The following is a 27,117-nucleotide window of genomic DNA, read 5'->3' on the forward strand; positions in this document are numbered from 1 at the left end:
ATTGAAAAAAAGTCATTTCAATATAAATCTAATACTTGTCAAAATCTAAATATTGCTAACTCTACGTGGGGCAAAAATAATAAGTTTTTATTTTGTCTAAATTGAATGTGTGTGAAATGTAATTAACGTGGTATATGTATCAATAGAATTCTGAAAAATGTTATAGTCTTTTATAGCAAAGGACAGATGGAGGTAAAGATACTCACTAGCATATACCTGCCTAGGTCAATTCGGGGATCCAGTGGAGTATACATTATCTTTCCTTAGCCCCAATTACCATTCTCCACACTGAGGCCAGAATAGATTTTCTAAGCATGGTCGAGTTCATGTTATTCCCTGGCTTAAAATCTTCAAATGGTTTTCCATAACACTGAAAATAAATATAATCTTTTTTCCATATAATAATCAATATATCTTCAATATATCTGCCTACTACTCTGAATTCATCTTGTATCACCTTCCCATTCACTCACCATGCTATGGCCACAGTAGGCTTTCTGATCTTGAATATGATTAGATCTTGCACTGCTAAAGGCTACCCAGTCACTGTCCTATCATCTTTCCTAATTTTCTTCCTAGACTTATCATCAACTAAAAATCATAATCTATCCAACATCTCCTTCCTGAACAAGATTTTAAGAATGGGGATTTTGCCTGTCTTACCTAACTCCTAACATAGTAAGTTCTCAAATAATATTTGTGCTATGAGTAACCTATATAGTGACCAATAAATTTGTATCAAATCTTTCAAGAATCTTTCCAGTAAAGATTTACCCAAGTATGGAATTAAATAACCATGGTAATAAGAAGAGAACTCAATAAGGAAATCCAATTAATTTTGAGAGTTGGTCTCACATCGTTAGTGAAAGCCAACTCCCTTAACTAGGGAAAGTTATTTAGGTACAAAGCCTAGAAAGAAGAAAGGCCAAGACCATGGAAGGAATATGACTAGAAAACAAAAAACCTTTTATTGCCAATCATACTTTAGAATCCTATGGACATGTAAATGAGAAGTAGAAATGTTTTCATAAGCTAATATTTCCCTGGATTTGGAAATTACACAACATTCTGCTCTTAACTAACACAATGATACTGAAGAAATAATTTCAAGATCTTAGTGACTTAGGTATACATAAGCCATGTTATTTAAATGAGTAATTGTCAGTCCATACTTGATTTCTCAAAATCTAATTTACTCAGTCTCTTATTTTAATATCCAAGTAATATATTTATATTTTAAACTGTAGTATTAATCTTAAAATTATTTTATTTTTAAATATATAAATACATGCATTTACACATGTAGTGTAAATTATGACCTTGAACAAGTTAACCTGTCTGTATGTTTTCTCATTAGCAAAATAGAGATATTAATGAATTCATAGGGTTTTTACAAGTATTAAATAAGTTCATACTTGTAGAGCACTTAGAAGAGAGCATGGCATAAAGTAAGCAATAGAAATTAGATGACTATATATAAATCAGTTTTGAAAACCACATTAATTATTTCTATTCTCACTAAGCTGTAGCTTTTTAAATCACATATACCACTAGTAAACATTCGGTAAAAGCTTATTGCCTAACCAGTCATAACTATTTATGTCAATCTGGAAAAGAGAATCATGAAAACTTAAGAGAAAATGTCTTAAAGAAACAAATATAGAGATGTTAATCTATTACTGATAAAATTAATTCATTTATAAAATTAAGTTAATTCATCCTCAAGGGAAAAAAACACTAATAGCATTAGTAAAATGCTTAATAGTTGACAAGCATTTTCACATACATTATCTCATTTAAGATTCATATTATACTTATGATGAGTAAAATTTAAAGTGATTATAGTATTTACTCATGATCACATTTTTCATAAATTTTGATGCTATTCCAATTTGTAGCCAGGTGTTCCTTTTGTAACATTTTATATCTCCTTCTAAATCACTGAAAATATGCACAAGAATTATATTTTAGTCTTATATTATTTTGTTCTTTTAATAATGATTTTTTTGAGCACCTACTATGTGACAGGCATTATTCTAGGTACAGGAAATACAGTTGTTTTTTTCAAAAAGAGTCCAAATTTCTTGTCCTAGTAGAGCTTATATTTTATATAATTTAGAGCCAAAGCACTAAAGAAGATTAGTAAAATATGGAGTCTTTAGATCACAGTAAATGCTATCTAGAGTCAAGTAAAGTAGAAAAGAGAGTTAAGATGTCCCAGAGAAGTGAGGATATTGCAGGTTTAATAAGGTGCTCAACTGAAGGGTAGAAAAAGCATCTATAAGCAGATTGTAGTCTACCGCCATGGCACCCTGAACAAGACCGATCTCATCTGATCTCAGAAGCTAAGCAGGGTCGGGCCTGGTTAGTACTTGGATTGGAGACCACCTAGGAAGACCAGGTGCTGTAGGTGTAAAAAATAAAAAATAAGGGATCGTAAGCTGACAAGGTCCTTGCAATCTGTCGGGTCAACCAAGGGTTGCCTCGCCTAAAAAAAAAAAAAAAAAAAAAGACTGTAGACCTGAAACTAGCCTTGTGAGCTACTGTGGATATCTTGAGGAAGCTCATTCCTGGCCAAGAGTAAACCCACATAGGAGAGTGTCTGGAATGTTTAAGGACACCAGTGAACTGAAGCCAAAGGAATAAGGAGTAAAGTAAGAGATAAAGTCACAAAGATAATTGAAGGTCATTGTAAAACCTTTGGTTATTTTCCAAGGGATCTGGGATCAGTGTAGAATTCTGTGCAGAAGAGTGGCACAATTAACTATTACAAGGATGACAACGTGATGACTCTTGCTGCTGAATTGGTAGGGGTATAAGGAAATGGGGAGAGAATACAGGCAAAAGCAGAAAAGTGGTACTAACTGAGAAAGAATAGCCCTGCCAAAAGGGCAAATATAAAGATTTTAAGAAAGTAAGAAGCGTCCCTTTGAATATAAGTTTTTCCATACCACAGTATGTTGTTTCTTTTAACCTGATTTCTATTTAATCATTTAAGTCTAATAAAAACAAAAAAAGGAACAGATACGACCACAGAAATACAGGCTGAATGTTTTACAGTGACTCATTCTTTAAACAAATATATATATTACAATTTTTTTTAATTATTTATATCAATGATGATCGATTTATAATCAGAATGCGTTGTTCTTGCCACCTACACACTGGCAGAAACAACTCAAAAGGTAAAGATGATCTCTCCATATGATTTCTGGTCAAGCATTCATTCATGAATGGATCCTGAACACTGCCTTGAATAAAACTTTTTGTAACAGCCATGTGTAACTCTCTCTTCAGGATCAAATTGCTACAAGATATTTATCACCACATAACAAAATTCAAAAACTTAAATATGACTGGGAATAAAATGGTCCTCTAAAAGAAGGAATTTTCTGGAGTCTCAAGTTATTACTATATTCAATGTTCTCAGGCATATATTGTTGTCTGAAAAAAAAATCACAGGATATGTGTCATTCTGCTTTGTTCCACAATGATGTAATGAATAATCAAAAAGACAAAAATATAAATATTTCCAAAAGTATAAAATTTCTAAAAATTTATCAACACTAAAAAGTAAAATCTTATTTTAGTATAAAAGTGGAGGGGCAGAAAGATATTTTTTTTCTAAATCAACACAAGCACATATTCAGGGGGAAGAATGCTATTCATTTCTCATAAGTTATACAAGGAGTCAATGGCAGGTGTTAAGCATGAGATAGAAATGAAAAATCTTCAAAGCAATAACAGACAGATGAAACACATCCCAAAGGAAAATAGGAGAGCCACAGGAAAGAAATAAAGTGAAGTGAATACAACCTCACAACTAGTGCAAATCCCTCAGGAACGCTCCTAATATGAACCGTTAAAGCCATGTGTTTAACATTTGATAAATCTAAGTTCTTCTTTGTCAGACGGGGAAGCTCCAGGCACAGTAAGCATTAACCTGATCCCATAAAGGCATTATATTGTGTCTTTACATTTCACTGCAAAACATGTACGTCTGGATCTTGGTTTTATGTTTCATTCTTATGAATGAAATAAATAGATGACCTTTTTGTTTGAATATTAAATTCAGTAAATTCATTCTTTTAAAAGACGGTTATTGAAATATATCATGGCCATATCTACATAATGAAAACATCAGAAACAATCTCCTTCATGCTTTGCTCTACACATCTTTTTTTACTGAACCAACATGGCATATCTAAAAAGTTTCTATGAGAAAATAAACTTCTCTAGTATCTTCACAGTACATATGTTGCCAAGCATATGTTTCACCCCCACTGATTAAAAAAAAGAGAGAGAGAGAGAGATGTACAGTAGGAATGTCGTACATAACTTAGAAAATGGAGGTAAAGGATCTTGTTCTAGATCTTTCCTTAAGTGGCCCTGGGCCAGTCAAATTCTTATATTAGATTTCAAATTCTTAATCTACAAAATAAAATTGTTCACTAAATAATCTCTAAGGCCCTCCCATCTCTAACACTCTATATTTTTTAAAGTATTCCAAGCTACTATTAGGACAACTAGTGTGGTTGGTCTGTTTATCATCCATTTCCTGCCTGAACACTTATTGTATGCCAGGCACTGTGGCAAATTCTTAACAAAATATTTATTTATTTAATCCTCATAACAATTCTATAAGAAAGTGTTATCATTCTCCCCATCATTTCATAGATGAGACAAATTAAAGAAGTTTAATAGTTTGTCACAAACTCTGTATTGAATCCAGTAAAGCAACCTATAATAACTCTTTACTACTGCCTCTCAGTCAGATAGAAAAAAAATTCTTCCAAGGAAGAGAGAGTGCAACCAAGTTTTTTGAAATAACCCAATTAGGAAATAAAATGATTAAGAGTCGCATTTGAAAGTCAAGAAAGTAAAATTGATTCCACAAAATCAGGACTAACTGACATGGGTGAATTCTCATTCTGAATTCTTTTCCTTAGCTAGGGAGATTTTGTTTACTACTGGAGATTGCCTAGAGCTGTGTCTCCATAGCCCCATGAAAACTGAAGAGGCAACTGAATTGGAACAACAAGACCACCTTAATGGACTCCACATATTAGAATTTTGGACTAAAACAGGGGAGGAAACTAACACTTATTCAGTATTTAATATGTCCTAAATGCAAGCCCTCTCTTTTATAGCATTTAGAGTTCTTCTCTCACTATAATTCTCTCTCTTCATTTTCCAACAGGTTTTAAAATATTGGCTCAACTGAAAAACGTAAAACATCAAGAACAAAAACTACCCGTAGCATGAGTACTCTGAGTATTAATCCAAGGTGCTCCCAATTCTAGGATGTTCTAGCTGAGGATGCTTCACTTCCTAGAAAACTTTTCAGTCCAGAACTTGTGCCAGAGTCTATTTTTATTTTTAAAGATGGAGTGGAAATATCTAGAATTTTATTTCAAAGAACTTTCTATTTAAAATATGGTAATTTAAATAGAATAAATTATTATACAGTTCCAAATTTCACAAATCACATTAAGGATGTCAAGGACAAGAACATGCTTGAGATATTTAGTGGAAAAAGCATTTCTTTACTCGAGGAACGAGCTTTGTGTAACGTATTCCTTCATGAAACAGTCTGAGATTATAATCCAAAATCCCAAGAATCATATAAGTGCTTTTTGGAGACTTTTAAAGTTAGTATTCTTTGCCTTTAAAACACTTCAGTGGGCTCTCCAAAGTGGTAAGAAAAGATGCTCTTACAGTGATTTATATGGTATTTTCCATCTTAACAGCTGGACTCTTTATGTTTATAGTATTGCCATGTGGCACACTGTTCAAAGCGATGCAGTTTTAGAAGTCCTGAAAACAGGATGTTCACTTACGGACTATATAGAACATGTTACAAATTTAAAATATGAAAAGGAAAGGAATTTAGTTGTAAAGAGCATGAAACCTGAATCCACAAGCTTTTCCATCACTTTTTAATGTAGTCAAAGGGGGATGAGAAGTGTTCATTCTTCCAACTGCCATCAAACATATGTATGAAGCATAACAGGCTTCAAAACACCCACAGGGCTTTTTCCCTTGGTTTAACTTCATTTTCCAACAGGTTTTAAGAATCAGTAATATTATTAAGCAGCCCTTGTCTCACAACAAATCTCTTATATTTTTTTCAAAAAGGACATATATATTTTAGGTTAGCACATGTACTCTTCAAGATATTATAAATGCTTAATTTACTCATTTGTCTATTTGTCTACTATGTATAAAAACAAATTATAAGCTGAACAGATTAATACAAGTGCAAAAGTATGTTTAATCACAAGGAATTATCCTTTTATTTGTTGAAGCAAAAATCAAAGATATTTTATACTATAAACTACCAATTTAAAATTATTAATTATAGTAACAAATATTTTAATAAACACTAAAAAATAAATAATGTCTTTGACAGTTGCTGAAGAGCTAAAAGAATTAACTTCTAAAATTAAAGTATAAAAAAGCTTAGTCTCTAATGAGTACTTTTCTTAAAGTACTTAAAACTGTGTACAGGACAGATTATGCAATTGTAAAATTAAAAATTAAACTACTTTCTGCTTTTGGATTTAAAAATCTCAAAAGATGAAAAATATCAGTATGAATATTAAAGTTTAATTATTTGTTTTAATCATGTTTAATCATTTGTATCATGAACTATAAGATGAGAAAGCCAATCTTTTTGGATCATATGTTAGAAATAATTGAATATGTGACATAAATAAGCCATCCAGATATTTTTTTATTATCCACATTCCTTTAAAGATTCAACAATATATATAGAAGACATAATATGACCAGAAAAGATATCTCAAACAATGTGTTTTTATAAAATAGTAGACATATGGCTGACTTGACCTGAGAACTGTCAACTTCAACTTTCAAAATCTATTACCAACTGTAATACAAGCTAATGGATAATAGAAGTAACAGAATTACTTATTCAAATACCCAATTTAGGATTTATATCATGGAATTTGTACATGTTAAAAGGAAAATCAAAATATAAAGAGCAATGAATCATACATACACATGGATAATATATCAAATCTAAAAAAATTTCAACAAACTTTTTCATCCTTCTTGCTGATTTTGGCTTCTCCGACAGCTTGCCAATGTTTGAAGTCGATAATGCTCTGCCCTGTGTCCAGATTTTATCTTCTCTGCAATCATCTTGCATATCAAGTGATCAAAATATAAAACAAAAACATTTTATATAATGTTTGCATATATTAAGAGAAAGTGGTTATAGATGTGATTCTTTCACAGGGTTCAAAATCTGACACAATCTCAAGTTTTAAGTTAATTACAATTTATGTGTTCATTCATTCTTTCATTCAACAAATAATTATCGAACACCTCTTATGTGCTATATACTGTTCTAGGTACTATGAATGGAACAGTAAATCCTATGGATAATGGCTTTGCTCTTATGACCCTGTATTATAATGTGGAAGAGATAGAAAATAATCAATAAGCAAATATGAGTTCAGATATCTGTAAGAGTTCCAAAGACATTAAAACAGAGAAGCATGATAAAGATTGCAATGATGTCAGTTACGTGAAAGGAAAGATGTCTGTGGAAAGGTTGTATTTGAGCTGAAACCTGGATGATGAGAAGGTAGAGTCATGTAAATATTTTGGTGAAGCATTGTATGCAGCAGAGACAAATTATAAAGGTCCTTTTGCAAGGTGAACATGTTTAAGAAACAGAAAGAAGGTAATGATTGATGGAGCATAGTATGTCAGGCAGAGGGAATAAGTTTACAATATCAAGTCAGAGGTAAGAGAAATAGGCATGTGGAGCTCCTGCTTATGGTTGGGCATTCTATCTAAAGGGTGCTTCCTAAAGTTTTAAAAAACAATTGCACAATAATATGTGGTAGAGCAAATACATTGAGTCCCATCTTGAAGAGAAAGCATTAAAAATTGTGTCAATCTTTATTAGAGCTCCTCTCCAATACCCAGGTATGCAAACTTTTTTAGACTTGATTACCCAGTTTCTAATCATTACTGAAAACAGAAATTACTGATATAACTTTGAATGACATCTCAAATGTAAATATATTACTCAACTACATCACAGAAATTTATTATTTTAGTATATATTCCCAAAGTCTCAGAATGCAGAAATATGGATCATAAGTCAACAAGATATCTTATTTAAGTAACTTGAATACTTAAATAAGATATCGTATCCAAGTAACTTAAATACTTAAATAAGATAGTTGGGGTTTAAGGTAGAGCCAATGAAGCATTTTTAAATTGCACCTAGATGTGAGTTATAATTTTTAAATGATTTTTCAAATTATAGAATTATGATAATCATCTAGAAAATTTAGAAAGTACAAAAGAAATAAGAAAATCAGAATCAAAATGAATTACAACAAATAGAAATAAACATTCTTAATAATAGTTTATAATTCTTCACTGATTTTTTTTTGTAAATCTACACATTACTAGATGGAGACTACAAATTTATAGCCTATTATTTTCTTTTATCATATTATAGTATTACAGAAAGCAATTCCAATTAATAAAAAATTCTTCAAAACCACAATCTCAATAAATACAGAATTTCCATTGTATGATTGTACCATAAATTTTATAAATTTTCCTCTTGTTAGGCATAAAATTAATTTCCAATTTTCCTATTATAAAAAATAATGCAATGAAAATCAATGGATTAAAACCTTTTATAGATTATTTCATAAGAATTCCTAAAAGTGGAATTGCTAGATATTGACTTTTTCTGCTTCTCAACATGTATTGCTAAATAGCAATCTACAAAGCATTAATTTATCGAACTATCTGCAGTGTAGAAGGATGACTATATTGCTTCTTCGGAAATAAAGGCTATTGAATGTTTACTATATGAGCTTGATATATAGTAAATAATATCATGATGTCTAATTTGGACTTCTATACTGACTATAGAGGCTGAACCTATTTTCACATATTTCTAGACTGGAAAGTGTGCTCTTTTGCTCTTCCCTTTATCTTCTAGCCCAGAATATATATGCGATAACTGGATGGGGTGAGAAATTGCTGTGAAGATAGCCCCCCACTGAAGATAATAAAGATAAAATATAAAAGGGGACTAGAATATTGGTAATATCAAGGATTCACAATACCAGTCTTGGAAACTGAAGTATAGAGAAGTTATGTGTCTATCAAAATTCTATTAATCTATTAAAATTCTCTATTAAAGGGCCATCTATTAAAATTCTCATATGGTTTATTTTGCTTCTACTGTTGATGTATGTAATTATTACTCAAAAGAGAACAAAATATTATTTGCATTTTGGGGACAAAGCCTACATGGTCTGGATGAATACTACTGCCAGTGTTTCTTCATATTCCATTTAGGATTTCATGTCTAAATTAATATGCAAGATTATTCTTTAATTTTTTTCATGCTATATTTTCTTTTTTCTAGTTTTGATATCAAGGTTATGCTGGATTCATCATATGAGCTGAACAGCTTTCCACCTTTTCTCTTTCTTTTGATATAGCTAATATTTCCTAACACTCTACAAATGCAGTTTGATCTCTGTGATCCAAGGGTTATTTAGAAAAGCCATTTTAAATTTCATAGTGTTTTTAAATAGAAATAAATTAACAAAAGCTCAGATGAACAAAAAGTTATTTGCTTGATTGTTTAAGCTGTTACTAATAAAGTTCATTTATATCACAATATGAACAGAAAATATTAACAAAATAAATACTATTTTCTATACAAATTGAAGATTTTTTAAAGCCTCTGTGCAACTACTATAAACACGCAAGCAATCTATCTGCTTGTAAAATATTAACGTATATAATTTGCATCATGTTAAATGCTTCTACTTAGTATAGTTATATATGCTTATGTGAAATATCGAAACTGTTTTGTTTTACATAGTTTTTTATGACTTTATTTTTATCCCATCACTAATCAAAAAAAAATAAGAGAGGATTGTTAATGTTTATTGTAACAACTGTATCTTTATAAATTAATGTTTTTTTCTTTATGTATTTTGATACTGTGAGTCATAAAATTCACAATTCTATCTTAATTGTAGATTGTTTATTTTATCAATATAAAATTACCCTCTTTGTCATATTTGCTTTTGGTTACCAACCAAGCTATACTTTAATTTTTTACTTTCCTAATAAATCTTCAACATCATTTTATTTTTAGACAGGTGTATAATTTAGTTTTAGTTTTCTAATTTAAATAGCACTCAGTAGGCTGCATATTTTTTTAATTCAACACTTCAGTTTTTAATTTTACATATCATTTAACCAGTTTACATATTTTTTAGATCATTGATATGTCAATTCTTATATTTGCCATCTCGTTTCTTGATTTCTATATTTCTAGGATTCTTTGTTCTTTCCATTATTTTCTATTCTGTGATGTGTGTATTAGTTGACGTTTTTCTCTGCATTTTATATTTCTCTAAATAGTGCTTAAATTAAAATAACATCGCTTGATTTCCGCTAACATAAATAAAGAAGTTACTTTTACTTCTCTGCCTCACTCATAGTCTTTAATTGATAAAATATGATACTTGAGTCTCAGGATTCTTTTAAAATTAATATTTAACATTGTATGTCTTCTGTGAACAACTTTAAAATGTGTATTTATTTTATGGACATATTCTCATCTAATCACACTTTTTATATGGCTTTTATTCTACCTCCATTTCTTTTCAAAAATACAACTATTTCAAACATACAGAAAATAAATAATAACATTTACTGAGCAATTAATATATATCAGGCACTATTCTAAATACTTTAAAATAATGAACTTAATTAATAGCTTTTATAATAACATTGAGATAGAAAATATTTATATTTCCATTTAGATGAAATAATCAGGACATAAAAAGTTTATGTCATATGCAAAAAGTCTTCCAGCTAAAAATACAGCACTCGCATTTAAAGCTAGGCTCTATCTCAGCTATGTCCACATTCTTCACTCTGCCATTAAACTTTCCACTATAGGAAATATATAACCGACTCTATTTCAGAGTTTGTGCTATATGTGATTTTTTTTTTAATTTAAGATTTCTCTTTCGATATTATTTCTTACCCACCTTTTCTTTCATTATCTCTGCTTGTTGATATTTTTCCTCCTTTTATTTCTTTGAGGATCTGAACTATACTTATTTCAAAGTTCAGTAGTTCTATAATTTTTTATTTTCCTTGCTTTGAATTAATCTTCTGATTGTGGATTTCTATATTAATGGCTGTCTTTTTTAGGTTAATTTTCTTTATGGAGTTTGGAATTTGGGGTTTGGGGGTAAAATCCACTGGGAAGCATTTTTGTTTCTGTAATTGCCCTTTTCATACTTCCTCTCTTCCTCTCTCTCCACTCTTTTCTCTAAACTAACCCTCACCCTCTACCTTGCCTCCTCTTCTTTTCCTTCTGCTTTTTTTTCCCTCTTCCTTCTCCCACCCCTTTCCTTCTTCCTCCTCCCTGTCTTCCACATCCTCCCCATCCTTCCCGTCTTTGCCTTCCCCTTCTCCTTCCCTCTCCCCCTCCCCTCTCTTCCTCTTTATCTTCCTCCTCCTCCTCTTCCTTTCTCTCTGTCTCTTTTTCTTCCTCTTTCTTCCCAATCCCTCATCTATCTAGCACTTTCTCCCATCAAGAAATGGTCTTTTTCATCTAAAATGAAGGGACTCTTACTGAGTAGCTGTGGTCACCTCATCATAAGATATTAGGAATAAAGACAAAGTAGCTTGGGGAACTTATCATTGTCCATACACAACTGTGTCCTAGAGCTTTGAATACTAAGATTCACAGCAAACCACATGCAGAATCTGAAAGGCAAGGAAATCTGGGAATGTTAATTATTTAAATTTTAAAATGTAATTAGCACTCCTCCTGCCACCTATTCCTGACTCTTAATTTTAATTCACCTCTATCTTTGATATATTTATTTTAGTTTATATTTGTAAAAGTCACAACCTCATTATTCTCTTCAATGTTGTGAGTATACCCATCTGTTCTGAAATTCCCCTAGATAAAACAATTTGAGAATTTCTGGCCTATAGCAATTATTAATCGCAAGACATTATATTCACTGTATTTCTGCTTTGAATCTACATAAATTTATTTCCTAAAATTTCACAACTAAAGCTATGATCCAAGAAAAATGAAAGATTATATAATTAGCTGGTAAAAGTACTAGGAACTAGGAAAATGTAAGTATAAATATCAACTCTAATTTAAATCATCTAGATTGGCTAGGCCGGATGTCTGAACTTCCCAGATTTATGGCTCTAGCTGTGTGACATGAGGTACACATTTGCGTAAAGGACTACAGACTTTTATAGAGCAGGAAAATGACTCTTCTGAAAAAAAACTAAAGGTGCCTGTTTTATAAAAATAAATGTTGGGCCAAATGTTCATCCTTTATTATTCTCCCATAGGAATTTTACAAGATGAGAATCTGGCATTTATTAGCAGGTCATTTAGGGGTCGGTGGCTCTGGGAACCCAGACTCTTTGTCTGCATTTTATCTTCACCATATGATTTTGGTATGAGTATTTAAGTCTCATAAAGTATAATATGTCATGAATATTTAATAATTACATTTTTAAAATAACACAAATTAAATCACCTGTCTGTTATAATGTTATACTATAAATAAAGGTCCATTTAATTCTTCATTAGGGATTTAAAAGATATTTTTGGTTTGAGCACTCATTTAGTTATGGGTAATACACGTGCATGTGTGCACGTGTGTGTCTATATAACAGTATGCTCTGAATGTATTCAACTATTAAATACAATTTTAACCTTTGTCTTCGATGTTTGAATATACAAGTAATTTTAGATTCCATATAAAATTTTTAAATTGTTTTATAAAAATAATATAATGCAGACATAAAATGTATTTGCTAATCTGCTAATCAGATAAATCTACTCTAAAATATTCCCACTAAATTAAGAAATTCAGCCAAGCCTATCACAATAAAGTGGAAAGAAGTATCTATTGTTAGAATGATTCATCAAAGATATTTAGAGTCTATTCGAACTTTGTGCTGCATTCAATACAACCTGAGGAGGCATGATTTCTTACGTCCGATAACTAACAAAAAAATACCTCTGAGGTAAAGAAAATGTTAAGGCAATCTAGAAGTAAACACAAAATAGCATCTTGATAAGAACATAAAAGTTGAGATCAGAGGAGGAGCTTCTGAGTTCTGGTTCTTGCCACTTACGGTGTAATCTTGGGCAAGTCACAGCCTCTCTTGGTCCATATTTATTCATCTTTTAAATGGTTCTTGGAATAATGTGTATAACATATGTCTTCAAGTCTGCAACCCTTGTTCACAGTGCCACAGGCACTCTGATCTTGCTGTTCCTCAAAACACCAAGCATCTCCACCCTAGGACCTTTGGAGAGGCTCTTCCCACTTTCTGAAATGTTCTTTCCCCATATGGACAACTGCCTCTTCTCTTTCAAGTTTGGCTTAAAATTCCCTCAAGCCCCAGCTCCATGGAAAGCTAGAAAAACAGATAGCCAGTGCCTTTACCTTTCATATGGGGGACTGGCTCTGCCTCCCTTTATGATCTGAAAGATGCAGAATTCCCTTGAGCAGACAAAATATTAACTTCTACTATAGGTATCAAGACACTTCAAAATCTAAACAATTATCACTCAACATGATTGGTAAACTCAGAAATTTCTAAGAAATGAGTAACAGTCCATTGAGAGACATCCAAATAATAATAAACTAGACCCATTTCGATTCTTCTCTTAAGAAAATTGTTTACTTTGTGAGTCTATTTATGTTGACCAATATTTTAATTTGTTTGGATAATAGCAGGAAAAACTTATTGGGCGCAGATTACACGTTAAACAGTTTGCTTTACATGCATTATTTATCTTCTTTATACCTTCTTTCCATCATTATCTCTACTTTATAGATGAGGAAACTGAAGTTCAAAGAGATAGAAATAATTATCATTTGGAACTGCCATTTCCATTCAACAATTAGTCACTTATATTTACCATGTGTTATCAGGTGCAAACATATTTTCTCCTTTCTCACTAAATTTTCCTCATATTCATTATATCAACGGGTATACCAATAATTTAAAGATGACCAGAAAAAGTGAAAAAGACAATTAGTTGGTAAGATCAAATTTAATTAAAACATTGTTTTAAAATTTTGTTTCTTCATTTTCTTGGACTTTATTTTTCCATTTTTAGTCCAAATCTTTTAACTTAGTATATACATGTACTTCAGTGCCTCAAATTCTTTTAGGTTAAAAGTTTATTTCAATAAATTATTTAGTTACTAAACAATAAACTATGCAAGACATTAAATCAGACTTTGTATTAAAACATACAAATAAAACATAAATACTAGTTTCTTATTCCTTTAAGTGTAATATATAACAGGATAAAAATATTTGTATATTCTGGCAGGTTTGGTAGCATGAGAGCACTGTTTTTGGAGTTAGTATGGCACTGATTCAGAATCAAATGTGAAAAAGATATTTCCTTCTGTATAAAAATAACACTGCTGACTTTATAGGGTTGCTGTATTTTGTGAGACCACTTATGTAAAGCATCTAGCACAGTGTCTAATAGATAGTAGGTACTCTGCTATAAAGGTGTCCAATTTGTTCCTAGGTGGCAATGATGGCATCTCCAGAATCCTTGAACTATCATTAAGCTGCAAAACCTCAAATGCCACCTTGCCTTTCATATTCCATAGATCTACTCTCTATTAAAATAGGATACTCTGACTCATCTCTTGTTGTTTTGTCTATGCTCAGAATCCTTTGCCTCTTCTTTGGGGACTAACATCCCAACGCTCCTTAAGGCAGTATCCTTTCATCACTCTCAGTCCATGCTGTTCAGATGGAGATGTCCGCTTCTTTTAGCTTCAGAAGAAGGCGTATGGTCCAAAAAGACCAATAAGAATCACATGACTGACTTAAGCATGACCATATGACCCGAACGGGATCAGTGATTGTAAGACCAGGACTTTTGCTAGAATTAATAGGAAAGAAACACTCTTTCTACTGAATTGTAAACTGGTGGGATGAAGACCTGGAGCCACTGGGCTAGCATAAAAGGAGAACTTATCTTAGAATGAAACTAATAGGAGTAAAAAGGCGATGGAGAGAAACTGATAATTGCCAGAATCTTTTAAGTTTCAGGATCCAATTGTCTGAAGACAAGTTACCCCTCACCTTTTCAATTATGTGAGTGAATCTATGGCAGACAACTTTAAAAATGAACCTCAAAAATCCAATTTTAACAATCTAACTTTAGGAAGTTACCAATAATCCAACTTTGTGGTATTCATGCTTTTGTGTTATCCCTTCCCCTTGAGTATGAGCTAATGACTTGCTTCTAATGACCAAAATAAGGCACAAGGGGTGTCAATTCCATGATTAGGTTACAAAAAACTGTGACTTCTGTCTTATTGGAATACTCTACTGTCATCTAGGCTTGCACACTTTCAAGAAGCGTGCTGCTATGTGGGTGAGATCAAGCACTGAGTAACGAGGGCAATTTCTGGGCAACGACAAAGGAGGAATTGAGACATTCAGCCCAAGGAGCTGAATGTTGCCATGAACCACTGAATGATCTTGGAATGCTGTCTTCGGCAGCCCAGCTCTCCCACAATCTGAGCGTCAGAACCCAGTTCCCGACACCTGGCACTGCGCCTGAGACCAGCTGCCACATACTGGTACTCCGACTGGGGCTGGAGGTGGCAGGGTAGCTTTGGTGAGGATAGGATTTGCCAGAAAGGCGTCGTCAGCCAGACCGTGAACTAAAAGCCTGGGACAAGGGGCCTCTGGCCTGCAGGGTAGCCAGGTGTTTCCAATCCCGGTAATTCCGGCCCCGCCCAGAACACTCGAGATCCCGCGAGACCGGCTTCTTTTCCGTGCGCGTGGGGGAGGCTCCAGAATTTGTTTTCCTCTTTGCTTTCCTGACACAGCTTATCCCAGTCCATCCTCTTCCAGTCAACCTACACCCAGATTTACTCCCCCGCCCCTCCCAAATCCTTTACCCTTCTAACTTTCGGAAGAGACTCTGCTGACATCTTGGTTGCAGCCCTATCCGAGACCATGAAGCAGAGGCCCCGGGGTAAACTGTGCCCAAATTCTTGACCCACGGAAACTCTCAGATAATATGTGAGTATTCTTTTAAGAAGATATGTTTTAGGGCAATCTATTACATAGCAAAGGATAACTAATACAATTCATCTAAGTCACTGGGAATTGAACTTCTGTCTCTAGCATTTAAAAGATTCTGGACAATTAATCTAGGAAATACTTTTACATAGGTAAGAAAGGAACAGTACTAAGCAAAGATGAACTTTGAGTAACACACCCAGTAACCTTTTAACTATCTAAACAAGTGACACAGCATGAATTCTTAACCAGAATACTTTATTCCTGGTTCTTCATTTTAACCACAAAGGAGATAATTTTTAAACACACAAAAAATCTTTATAAAGTTTAGGAATCGCTTAAATTCACTTAACTGTAAAGTACTCTAAAAACCTTCTTGAAAATGTGTAGGAACTAGCAAAGATGAGTTCTCTCAGAAGAGCTAAAAAAATTATTTTTCCCTAAGAAGTATTGAAAGAGTAGGAGAAAGACTGACCTAGTGTTAGAGATAGAAAATGGAAATTCAGTTTTTTTTTTTCCTTACAGAATAAAAAAAAAAAATCACTACATAGTAGACTGGAAATAACTTGTTGGATGTTGGAGACATTTTGATGTAGGAAACGTTTATCAAGACAAAGTAGAAATAGCACCTCAGCTGAAACATGTAGATGAAGCAAATGTTTAACCATAAGCAAGCTATAAGGCGTGTTTGAAATTCTTACCACCAAGAGAGAACTTAGTATTGTTTTAATTCAATCGAATTTCTTTTATAGATGAGGAAGCTGAGGCCCAGAACAGTTATATTACTTTCTAAAGGTCAAGCAAGCAGTAAATGCAGAGCAAGGATTGCTTTTATACCTTTGAACTCCAAGTCTGTTTCTTTTAGAAATAATTACAGCTATATTTTGCAGATATTTATAATTGACAGTGCCCTGGGAGGATTGAAGTTGAGGACCACAGAACTCCCAATATTCTCCCAGCACATTATCAGCCTTGTCATAACAAACTGCCTTAAAAATAAATCCCAAGAAAGAATCTTGGACTGATTATTCATTTTATCCTAAACTGCAACCAGACCAGCCCTATCACCTAGCTCTGGGATTCAGTTTGGAAGCCCCGGTAACACTATAATAATTTATAACTGGGCCCCTGTGACAGATTGGTGCCAATTCTGACTGGTCAGGCCACCCCATACTGATTATTAGAAAAATATTCAGAATATCACCCTTGACTCTATCTCTGTATGTTTCAGTCATCATAAGACGCCCCGAAACTTCAGGTAATTCCTTATACCTCAGATTCTCTCTTTCTAAGGCTCTAGATAGCTTCTGAGCTGTCCCAATTCCTTAATCCTCCATAATTAAAAAACCTTTCATTATAATATCTGGAACTCTCAGTCTGACATTAGTAAAATGACCTCTCAAATCTCTCCTCCAAAGTTTTTTCTCTTCCATAATTCTAGCCCATCTGATAATCATTTTTGCTCTTCTCTACCCTAACTAGATCTTTATTCTTCCCGTCTCAAAAAATTAAATCAATTCATCTAGCTACTCCAAAGCACATATCATCAGATTATTGCCTCCTCTCTCTGCTGTACTCATCTTTCATCCTCTTAATCCTTTCATCTCACCCACTCCCTCTTGTTCTTACCTCCATGCTAAAACAGCCTGCAATCCCATGGTTTATCATTTTAATCATAATCCTTTCCCTGCATATAGCCTCAGCTCCTTTTTCCTCTCTCTGTCTTACACATATATGACACAATTCTGGGAGAACTCAACTTACCGTTTATTCTTTCTTTACTTACCCAAGTGGTTGAACATAACTAGAAAAAACCACAACCATGTTATGTTGACTGATTATACTTTAAATTTATGATCACACATTTCAAAAAGACTCTCAAACATTGCATTCCCCTGGTCAATTTACTCTCTTATGCTACAAGATGTTTATAAACAGAAGCTATATGTCATGTATTTGCATTACCAAATTTGGTACTATGTAAGTATCTGTACCTAAAGAGTGTGATTCCCTCCTTTTCCAATGAATGAATTGCTCATTTACTTAAGTATAATCTCTATATTTGCCATTTTATCTCATTCTTTCTCCTCTATTTAAAATTTTTGTTCCTATAATTATCCCCTTATCTCCTATTTCTCCTGAAGCATCATCATTTTCCTCTCTCTCTCAGATCATTTCTTCTAGCATATAAGGAAGCTGAAATATTTCCATCTTTAAAAAAAGCTTGACTGCGTAGCCAAGGCACCATTTATCAGTCACTTTATTGCAAAACTTTAAAACTTCAGAAGAGTTATATATATACTGTCTCAAATTCCTCACTTCTCTCTTCCCTTCACAAAGACCCTCACCCCCAAAACTCTTCTCATGCTGCATTTATCAAGGTCACTATGCTCTTCCATATTGCTTAATCCAGTGGTCAAGTCTTTGTCCTTATTTTGCTCTGTCAGCGGCATTTGACATTGTTGATTACTCTCTGCTTCTGGAAAGTTTCTTTAATGGACTTCCAAAACAACAAAATTTCTTGATTTTTCTCCCACTTCAAGGCCAACTCCTTTTCTGTCTCATTTGCCCAATCCCTTTTCTCTTTTTGTTGCGTAAATGTTAGAGTGTTCTAGGCTCTCTTCTTATCTCTTCTCTCCTCACACTCACTTCACAAGGGATCTCAACTAATCCCAAAGCTTTAATCATATCTATAGCTGGACAACTCCCAAAATATATTACCAGCCTGGAAATCTCCTCTGAATTCCAGACAGGTAGGCTCAACTGATTTCTGCTCTTCACTTTACTTCTTTAATAGGCACCCTAAATTTAACATACAGCCAACTCTTAATTTCCCCCACCCCATATCTAAGACATTTCTTTCCATCTTGGTAAATAACACCATAACAATGTAGGTAATTGTGAAATGTTCAAATTTTGTAAATGCATGTAAATTGGGGATACACTTGTACTAGCTCTTGTACATGGTGCTTCATATAAACACACACAGAGAGGGAGGAAGGGAGGGAGCAATTTAAAAGCCAAGAATAACCAAAAATTAATTCACTTTTTACTGGGTACTTCTGTTTCCATCTGTGATGCAGTAACATGGATGAATTACCCTCTCACTAAGAACTATAATAAATAACAGTTTGAAGACATTGAAGATGGACTTAAGAGGCCAAGATTCTAGAGAGAAGGAAAATGCACTGGGGTGAACTTGAATTCACCGCAGTCTTTTCTCTCCAGGCATATGCTGAATTGAAGTATAGGACATAAAAGTCAAAGAGGAACTTGGTGGAATACTCACTTGGGGAGACAAAAAAAAGAATTTAAGGCTACCAAGGGAACACTATTAAGTACGCCAATTTTCCAGAAAAAAAAAAAGTAAACTCCAGAGACATAAAACTGAATATCTATATTCAGTTTCCCCTGAAATTGAATCATTTAACAGATCCTAAGCTGTGAATCTGCATAGGAAGTCAACAAACCAAGTAACATGTGGCTAATAAGGGACTAAAAATATAAACAGATCTTGGCAGTTTCACAAGCTAAGGAGACAAAAATTGAAGTTCAGTGCTAGTCAAGGAAGAGCTCTTGTAATCACCCCAGGCTCTTCATTGAGAGCCTGGATTGCTAAGCACTACCAGTAAGGGGAAATCAGAAATATACTAGTCCCCAAGTCCAGCTGCACCTGAATCAGTGTGACATATTAAATATCTCTGCCTGAAGAAAATCAAGTCCTCTCTGGAAGAAGAAATCATTGAAGAGCCTCTACAATTTGTCTTAGACGATGTCTGGCAATCAAGAAAGAAATTACCAGGAAAGCCAGAAAACAAGACACAAGAAGACTAAAAACTAAGAGAAAAAAATAACAGGTGATCTAGGTATTGCAGCTATCAGATAAAAACTTTAAAACAACTGTTATTATTCTCAAACAGTATAGACAAAAAAAATGGAGAATTTCAAGAAAACCCAAATCTATACAAGATAAATGGAAATTTGAGAAATAAATATAACTGAAATTAATTTAATGGATAAGTTAATAGCAGAGAAGAGACAGTAGAAATTGGGTTCCTAAACTGGAAGATGGGTGAATAGAAAACATCCATATTGAAGTACAGGCAGGGAAAATTATAGAAAATACGAAAGTGCTTAAAGGGACATATTTTCAATAATGAAAAACTCTAACTTGCATTTAGCTGCTGACCAGAAGAGGAGAAAGAGAATGAATTAGATGAAATATTTGAAGAAATATTACTAATAGTTTTTTTTTTTAATGTAGTGTCAACAGATTCAAGAAGTTGCTAACCACAAGCACGATAAGCTATCTCTAGGCACATACTAGCAAAACAGATGAAAAACAAAGACGGGTACACTTAAAAGCAAACTGGAGGAGGACAGCATCACCTTAAAAGTAGGAAATTATGGAAGACAGAAAACAATTGGAAAACCATATTTAAAATGAAGGACATATAATTACTAAATTGGGTATTTTTACCCAGGGAACATGAATTTCAGAAATAAAGATGAACCTCGTATACTGTTGACAGGAAAGTAAATTGGTACAACCATTATGGAAAACAGTGTGAAGATTCCTCAAAAAATTAAAATGGAACTTCTGTATGATCCAGCAATTTCTCTTCTGGCTATTCTAAGGATTTGAAATCAGAATCTTGAAGAGATACCTGTACTCCTATGTTCATTACAGCATTATCTACAATAGCCAAGATATAGAAATAACTTGAACATCCATTGATCAATGAACAGATTAAGAAAATGTGGTATATACATACAGTGGAATATTATTTAGCCTTAAAAAAAAGAAGGAAATTCTGCCATTTTCACCAGTGTGGATGGACCTAGAGAACATTATACTAAGTGAAATAAGCCAGACACAGAAAGACAAATACTGTATGATCTCACTTATACGTGGAATCTAAACAGTTGGCACTCATAAAAGCAGAGAGTAGAATGATAGTTGCTAGAAGCTGGGGGAGGGGATAAAGGGGAGCTGATGGTCAAAATGTACAAAGTTTCAGTCATACAAGATAGTTCTGGGGATCTATATAGATTTATATATTAACACTATCATATACTAAAAATTTACTAAGAGGGTAGATCTTAAGTGTTTTTTACAACACACAAAAATTATAATAATAAAGAGTGTCAGAGGAAACTTTGGGAGGTGAGGAATACGTTTATGGCCTTGATGATAATTATGGTTTTATGGGTGTAAATTTATCTCTAAACTCATTTAATGAACTCAGGTTCGTTAAATATGAATGGCTTTTTACATGTCAATTATACCTCAATTAAATGGATTCCTTAATTTTTTTTAAAAAAGAGGAATTTAAGTCATTTTCTAACAGACTAAAGCAAAGAAAATTCACAATAAGAGACCTGAGTGAAATAGATATTAAAAAGAGTTCTTCAGGATAAAAACAAGTGATAGCAGAAAACAGGTAATGAAGGAAGGAAGATCATCAAAAAGGGTAAATGTATGGATAAATATGAAGCAATCGACTATTTGAAACAATGCTATTGTGGAATTTTAAAATACTAAGATAATTATTTGACAACAATGTCATAAAAGGCAGATGGTGAGAGGAGTGAATTAAAATTGGAATAATAGAATTAAAGTTGGACAAGTAGACATGTCCAGAAAGTGAAAAAAAATATTATTTAAGGTAGATTCTAATATTTTAAGGATGCCTGTGATAAACTCAATGACAACCACTAAATTAATAAAAAATAATCCTAATAGAAGGAATAAGGAAAAAAAAAACGATTAAACCAAGAGAAGGCAAGAAAGGAAAGGAAATGGAACAAAAAAGGATGAGATATATATCTAGATGGTAGATTTAAACTCAACTCTTTATTGGAATCTCTTAAAAAATACTAAATGATTTCTAATTTATAACTCCCAGTAAACTCCTTATTGTCTTCTTTTCACGTTGGTCTCTTCATCTCCCACAAACTCTATCACTGCATTAAGACTCTCTTCCTTCTCTCCCTCAACTCAAAACCATTTTTCTAACAAGTTTACCTCTTAAGTTGTGAATTAGGAACAGAAAAATAATATATGAACAGATTTAATCAAAATAAAAATACCATACTTGTAGAAGCGCAGAAGGAAAACAAAACACTTTCACAACTTCCCCCACCCCTTTTAGCCCCCTTTCCCTACATGATATAGATACATGTTACATTCTTGCTTCCTTTACCTTAGGGAAAGATACCTGCTCCTGCTTGCGTTCGGATTCTGGTCAACAAAGGAGAGCTTTCACCCTGAACAAACAAGTAAGAATCTTCCTTCTTGGGAAGTGGGGCAGGGTGTATGAGGTGGGAGGGTGGCTGCAAACATTTATAATATAGTATTTATACCTTCCTTCTTTACATATCCTCTTTCTCATTCCTATTACTCAAAGTCTACTTCTGTATTCCCAATACCATTAAATTAAGCAATTTAAGCAGTAGCCTGTAGCAAATTCGTTGAATTTCACAATTTAAAAAAATTACCTTTACCCATGTTTTAAAAAAGTGGAAAAACTAACTAGAAAGTTACAGTATATAAAGTCCTATTTATATTCTCTGACTTCCAAAAAGCAATAACTTTCAAATCAAACTCCTGGGTGGAACTGAGCTTTGTCATTTGAATAGCTGTATGACCTTGGGCAAAGTGAGCCCACACTTTGAACCTTGCTTTCTTTATCTGTAAAATGGAAACCATAAAACAATTAAGGTGGGGATTACAAAAAAAAAAATCTATAAAATATTGTGCTTAGATTGTAATATGTGTCCAATAAATGTTAGCTCCTCTTCTTCTGCACAGAGTGGTGTTTCTTTTTCATAACTGAACTAAGTGGATATGATTTTTAAAATTCATTTTCGAAGTCCAGGCTAGCAAAGCTCACACGATCCTCTGCTTCTCTTCCATCTGTCTGCCAACTGACATTCTTTGTTGCTAATCTAAGACAAGCCATATGTTCTCCGTATGGGAGACTCTTTCCTGCCCAGGTGGGGAAGCAGACACAGTGATCTAATAAGTCTTTGCTGTCTCACTAGGGTGAGTCTTGGGAAAACTTCCAAACATTGAGAGGTTCTGATGAGACACTACAAGCTTGGGTGACTATGTTGTTCATCAAAAAAATTTTTTTTACTTTCCTTTTTCCTCCCAAGATCCCCAAACCATGTTTCAATCCTGTCATTACCTGTTTCCTTGTCTCTGTTTAGTCTAGCAGACAGGTCGAGACTCTGAAAAAGATTTCAACATGGGATGTCTGTGTGGTGTCAAGGACGGTATAGATGAAAAGTGTATATTAAGGGCTGGAGAACTGAGTTAAGAGTCAGGCTCTGATCTACAAATCCCAAACCTGTAGTATCCCAGCCAAAGGAAATGTGCTACTTTGAGAAGGACGTGAAAGGTAGTCATACGGACAGTGCTACTGGGTGGTTAGAGTTTAATGTCACCATACTCAACCAGAAGTAAAATGTATAAGCAGACGTTAAAAAAAGGGGGGGATGGGGAACATAGTAGTGGAAAGTACAGAAGGATATGCAGAAGGAAAATAAAATTATATTCAGAATTGCATAAAAAAGGAAGAAACAGCAAACAGAAGTAAATATTTACCTTTTAATAATGCTATGTTTCACTGAGTCATAAGTAAACAGTGTAACCCAAAACATTAACACAACGATGGCAGATTGGGAAAGAAATCTCTGAGACATCCTTGCTATTTTAATAGTTACAGAAAACAAAAGTGAGGCTTTCACTTTCTATTTTCTTACTATTACACTCATTTTTTAAAATACTGAAAACGTGTTTAATTACATGAAGTTAATTCAATTAATATCTAAATTCAGCAAAATTTGAAACATACTAACCATTAAAGCCATTGATTTCAAAATCAGTATAGGTTTGAGTGAATTGACTCATTCTATCTAGTCGCCTTCTACTTTCTGATTTTCATCTTAATTCGCATCGTTGTAGCCCACACTTATGACCTAGGTAAACTTGAAATCTCTGAGCTTCAATTTCCACATACACAACATAGCAATTAAAATCTCTGCCAGATAATTGTCTCATAAGGAGTGTAATAGTAAAGGCATTTTTACAAAGTGTTTTACCTCTTATGAAGAATTACACTAAGACATTTATTATGATGCGGAACAAGCAGGGATTTATATATTCGTTTAATTGGCCCCCTGCAAAGGGTGTGACAGGCCTGACCTCAAACCATGTGACCTAGCTATGAATATGCCCTATGGTTAGGATCAATGCACTATATCCTAACTGGTCAAAATACCATCATTAATTATATTTCTCAGAGAAATTATTTCTTCAGATAGGACTGAATATCAAGGTTAGTTTCTCAAGAGGCAGATACCCTTGAGAAAACACAAAAACTTTACCTTTCTGCATGCACAAACCTGTCCAGGGAAGCTTCCCATTATTATTCCCAGATCTTTCCACCACACACTAGCTTGCGTTTTGCCACCACTTCAAAGAAATATACAATTAACAAGAGCACATAATTAGTGTTTATGCTATTCTAGCCCATCTTTATGCTTCTCACAGGTAGAGACAGGCAGTACACATTCAAAACTTGCAGTGCATCTACAAAGTGTGCCACGGATCTTAATACTTTTCATTTACACGTCTCCAAAAATAAATAAATAAACAGAAAGGTATTTGCAGCATATTCAGTGACTTACACCTCTAAATTTATCTGAGAGTCTGTTTTTAAACATTTATACAACCATTCACAAACATAGTAATAAAAATTACTTCTACATTAGGTAGGAAGCTTAGTTTATTTACCATGTACATGAACTTGTTTAGTGCTACCCAGCAGATCTCTACAAGGATAAAGAAAAAAAAAAAATGAGAGCAATCTGATATTAAAGTACTTCATTTTTTTCCCAAATTAGTTCTCCTTCTGGAAGATAATGCTGGATAGTTATCCATGTAATACTTTCATTATAACAGAATGGAGAAGAATTGCATTAGCCTCAAAAGAGATATGAACTGGAAAGGTCATTTTTGTGATAATGGAATTCATCAAGGAGACTGAACAGACACTAGGAAAGATTCACAAAAGATGTCATTTTCTCTCTGAGGTTTTTTTTCCTGATTATCAAAAGACCTTAGTTCTTTACAAGAAGTATACATTTTAATTCACCTGAAACCATGCATTTAGTTTATCATTGGCCTCACTAAAAAGATATTAGGCATTCTGATCTAACCATGAATTACACTGGGTCATCAAGAGGACCTGAATATTTAACATTTAGCAGAGAGGATTCTCCATCATGTTTGATTTCTAACCATTTATATTCCAAAAATAGCTTTTCTTTCCCAGACATGAAAGTAGTACTTTGTGGGGATGTCCCAATTTCTAAGCTTCTAAATTTACCTCAAATCTTTCAAATTCTACATTTAAGTCTTAAGCCTTGGAGGCCTGCATCTTACTTTCAACTTACCAATTTCAGATATAATCAAAAACAACTTAAGTATATCTCGAAGAGGTTTCATGGGGCTCTTATATATTAATTATTAGGAATACAGGTTTTCATAGTTATTGGCAAAGCTTAACTAAGTTTTAATAAAAACTAAACAAATTATAGTTATTTGAAATAGATTCTCCAGTCTTCACACCATGTTTCTAATCTGCAAACTCCCTCAGTTCTAGTCTCTGTTGAACCTAACTAGCTATGTAACCTTGAGAAAACAATTTAACTTCCTCAACTCTCAGTTTCTTCACCTGAGATGAGTAGGATAATTCCTGCCCTATCTCATAAAAATTTGAAGGAAATTACATGAGATTATGTGTGTAAAACTTAATGGTAAAGAGTAAATTGTCATTTATAAAGTGCCATTCTTATTCTCTTTTTTCTTTTCTTTCTTTCCTTTTTTTCTTTCTCTTTCTTTCTTATTCTCTTTCTTTCTTATCAGAACCCTATCCACCCCATCCCCAAACACATCAGATTTTAATAAAACAAACTATGAGATATATGTCCGTCTCACTCTTATGCGCTCATGTCAAAGGAAAATCTTCTTAGCACTTTGAAGAAATATTTCTATAGACATTTTCTGCTGTGGATAGGATGAACCTGTCATGCCCTACAACTGCCAGCCTGATTTAGAACCTTTGTAATGTCAAAGCAGTGCCAGGAATATCTACATACTGAGTCAGAGTAGGTCGATAGGGACAAGAGCAGTGTAAAGAGAGATGCCAGTGATCACATATCTCTGTCAGCTATCCACTTCTCAGTCATCATCAACTCTCAGAGACAAAGACAATTTTAATGCCACATTCTGGAAATGCCCAACATGCTGCACAAGAGACAACTGCCCTGCCACTATCATTTGCTTTTCTGTGCTTAGTATCAATTGAGGTATGCTACTTTCTGCCCACCAACCAACAAAATGGTCAGTGTCATATATTCCAAAATTTTATTAGGAAGCTATTAATTTACAACCTCAAAATCACTTGCCCATGGTAACAACTGCGGAAGTAATGCTTTGGTCTCCACACAAGCCTAAAAAGTCCATTTTTACCTGAAAGACTATACATATGAAAGTTAGAACAAAATAGAACAAGCAATTAACACAAAATTGAATGAAACAAAAATAATTCTATCCTGGATCATGAGGGAAGTAAGGTTTGTTTAGAGAGAAAAATAGATTGAGAGTTTTTTAAAATTCTGAAAGAAATTTCAGGGTAGTTTCCAGGACTTTCAAGTTTTTATCTATCAATTCTGATTTTTTTTATGCAAATGGAGGCTACACATTTCCTTGATGGTGGCGTGCCCACTTACCTTAAACTTTGATTAGAGTCATTTGAGAACTCACAATTGAGACACATAGGAAAATAAGGAGAAAGCAGAGGAGACTTTATAGAAAGACCTAAGCAAGAATTAGAAGACAAGGGAAAAAATGAGTTAAAATGAATAGGTAGCTGTATGAGATGAAAAAAATGC

The 27,117-nt window shown here is 33.4% G+C and overlaps 1 long non-coding RNA gene and 1 pseudogene across 1 annotated transcript in view; both read left to right on the forward strand.

Moving 5' to 3' along the window:
• Nucleotides 1-27,117, forward strand: part of LOC120590794 (uncharacterized) — a 538,201-nt gene that overhangs the window by 364,004 nt on the left and 147,080 nt on the right. Inside the window, exon 4 of the long non-coding RNA XR_005649770.1 lies at nt 22,364-22,434. This is a non-coding gene — a long non-coding RNA (uncharacterized LOC120590794). The remainder of the gene's footprint in view (nt 1-22,363; nt 22,435-27,117) is intronic.
• Nucleotides 2,295-2,413, forward strand: LOC120591010 (uncharacterized; annotated as a pseudogene).

This window comes from Pteropus medius, unplaced genomic scaffold (genome assembly GCF_902729225.1).
Source record: "Pteropus medius unplaced genomic scaffold, Ma_sr-lr_union100, whole genome shotgun sequence".
Classification (NCBI taxonomy): Eukaryota; Metazoa; Chordata; class Mammalia; order Chiroptera; family Pteropodidae; genus Pteropus; species Pteropus medius.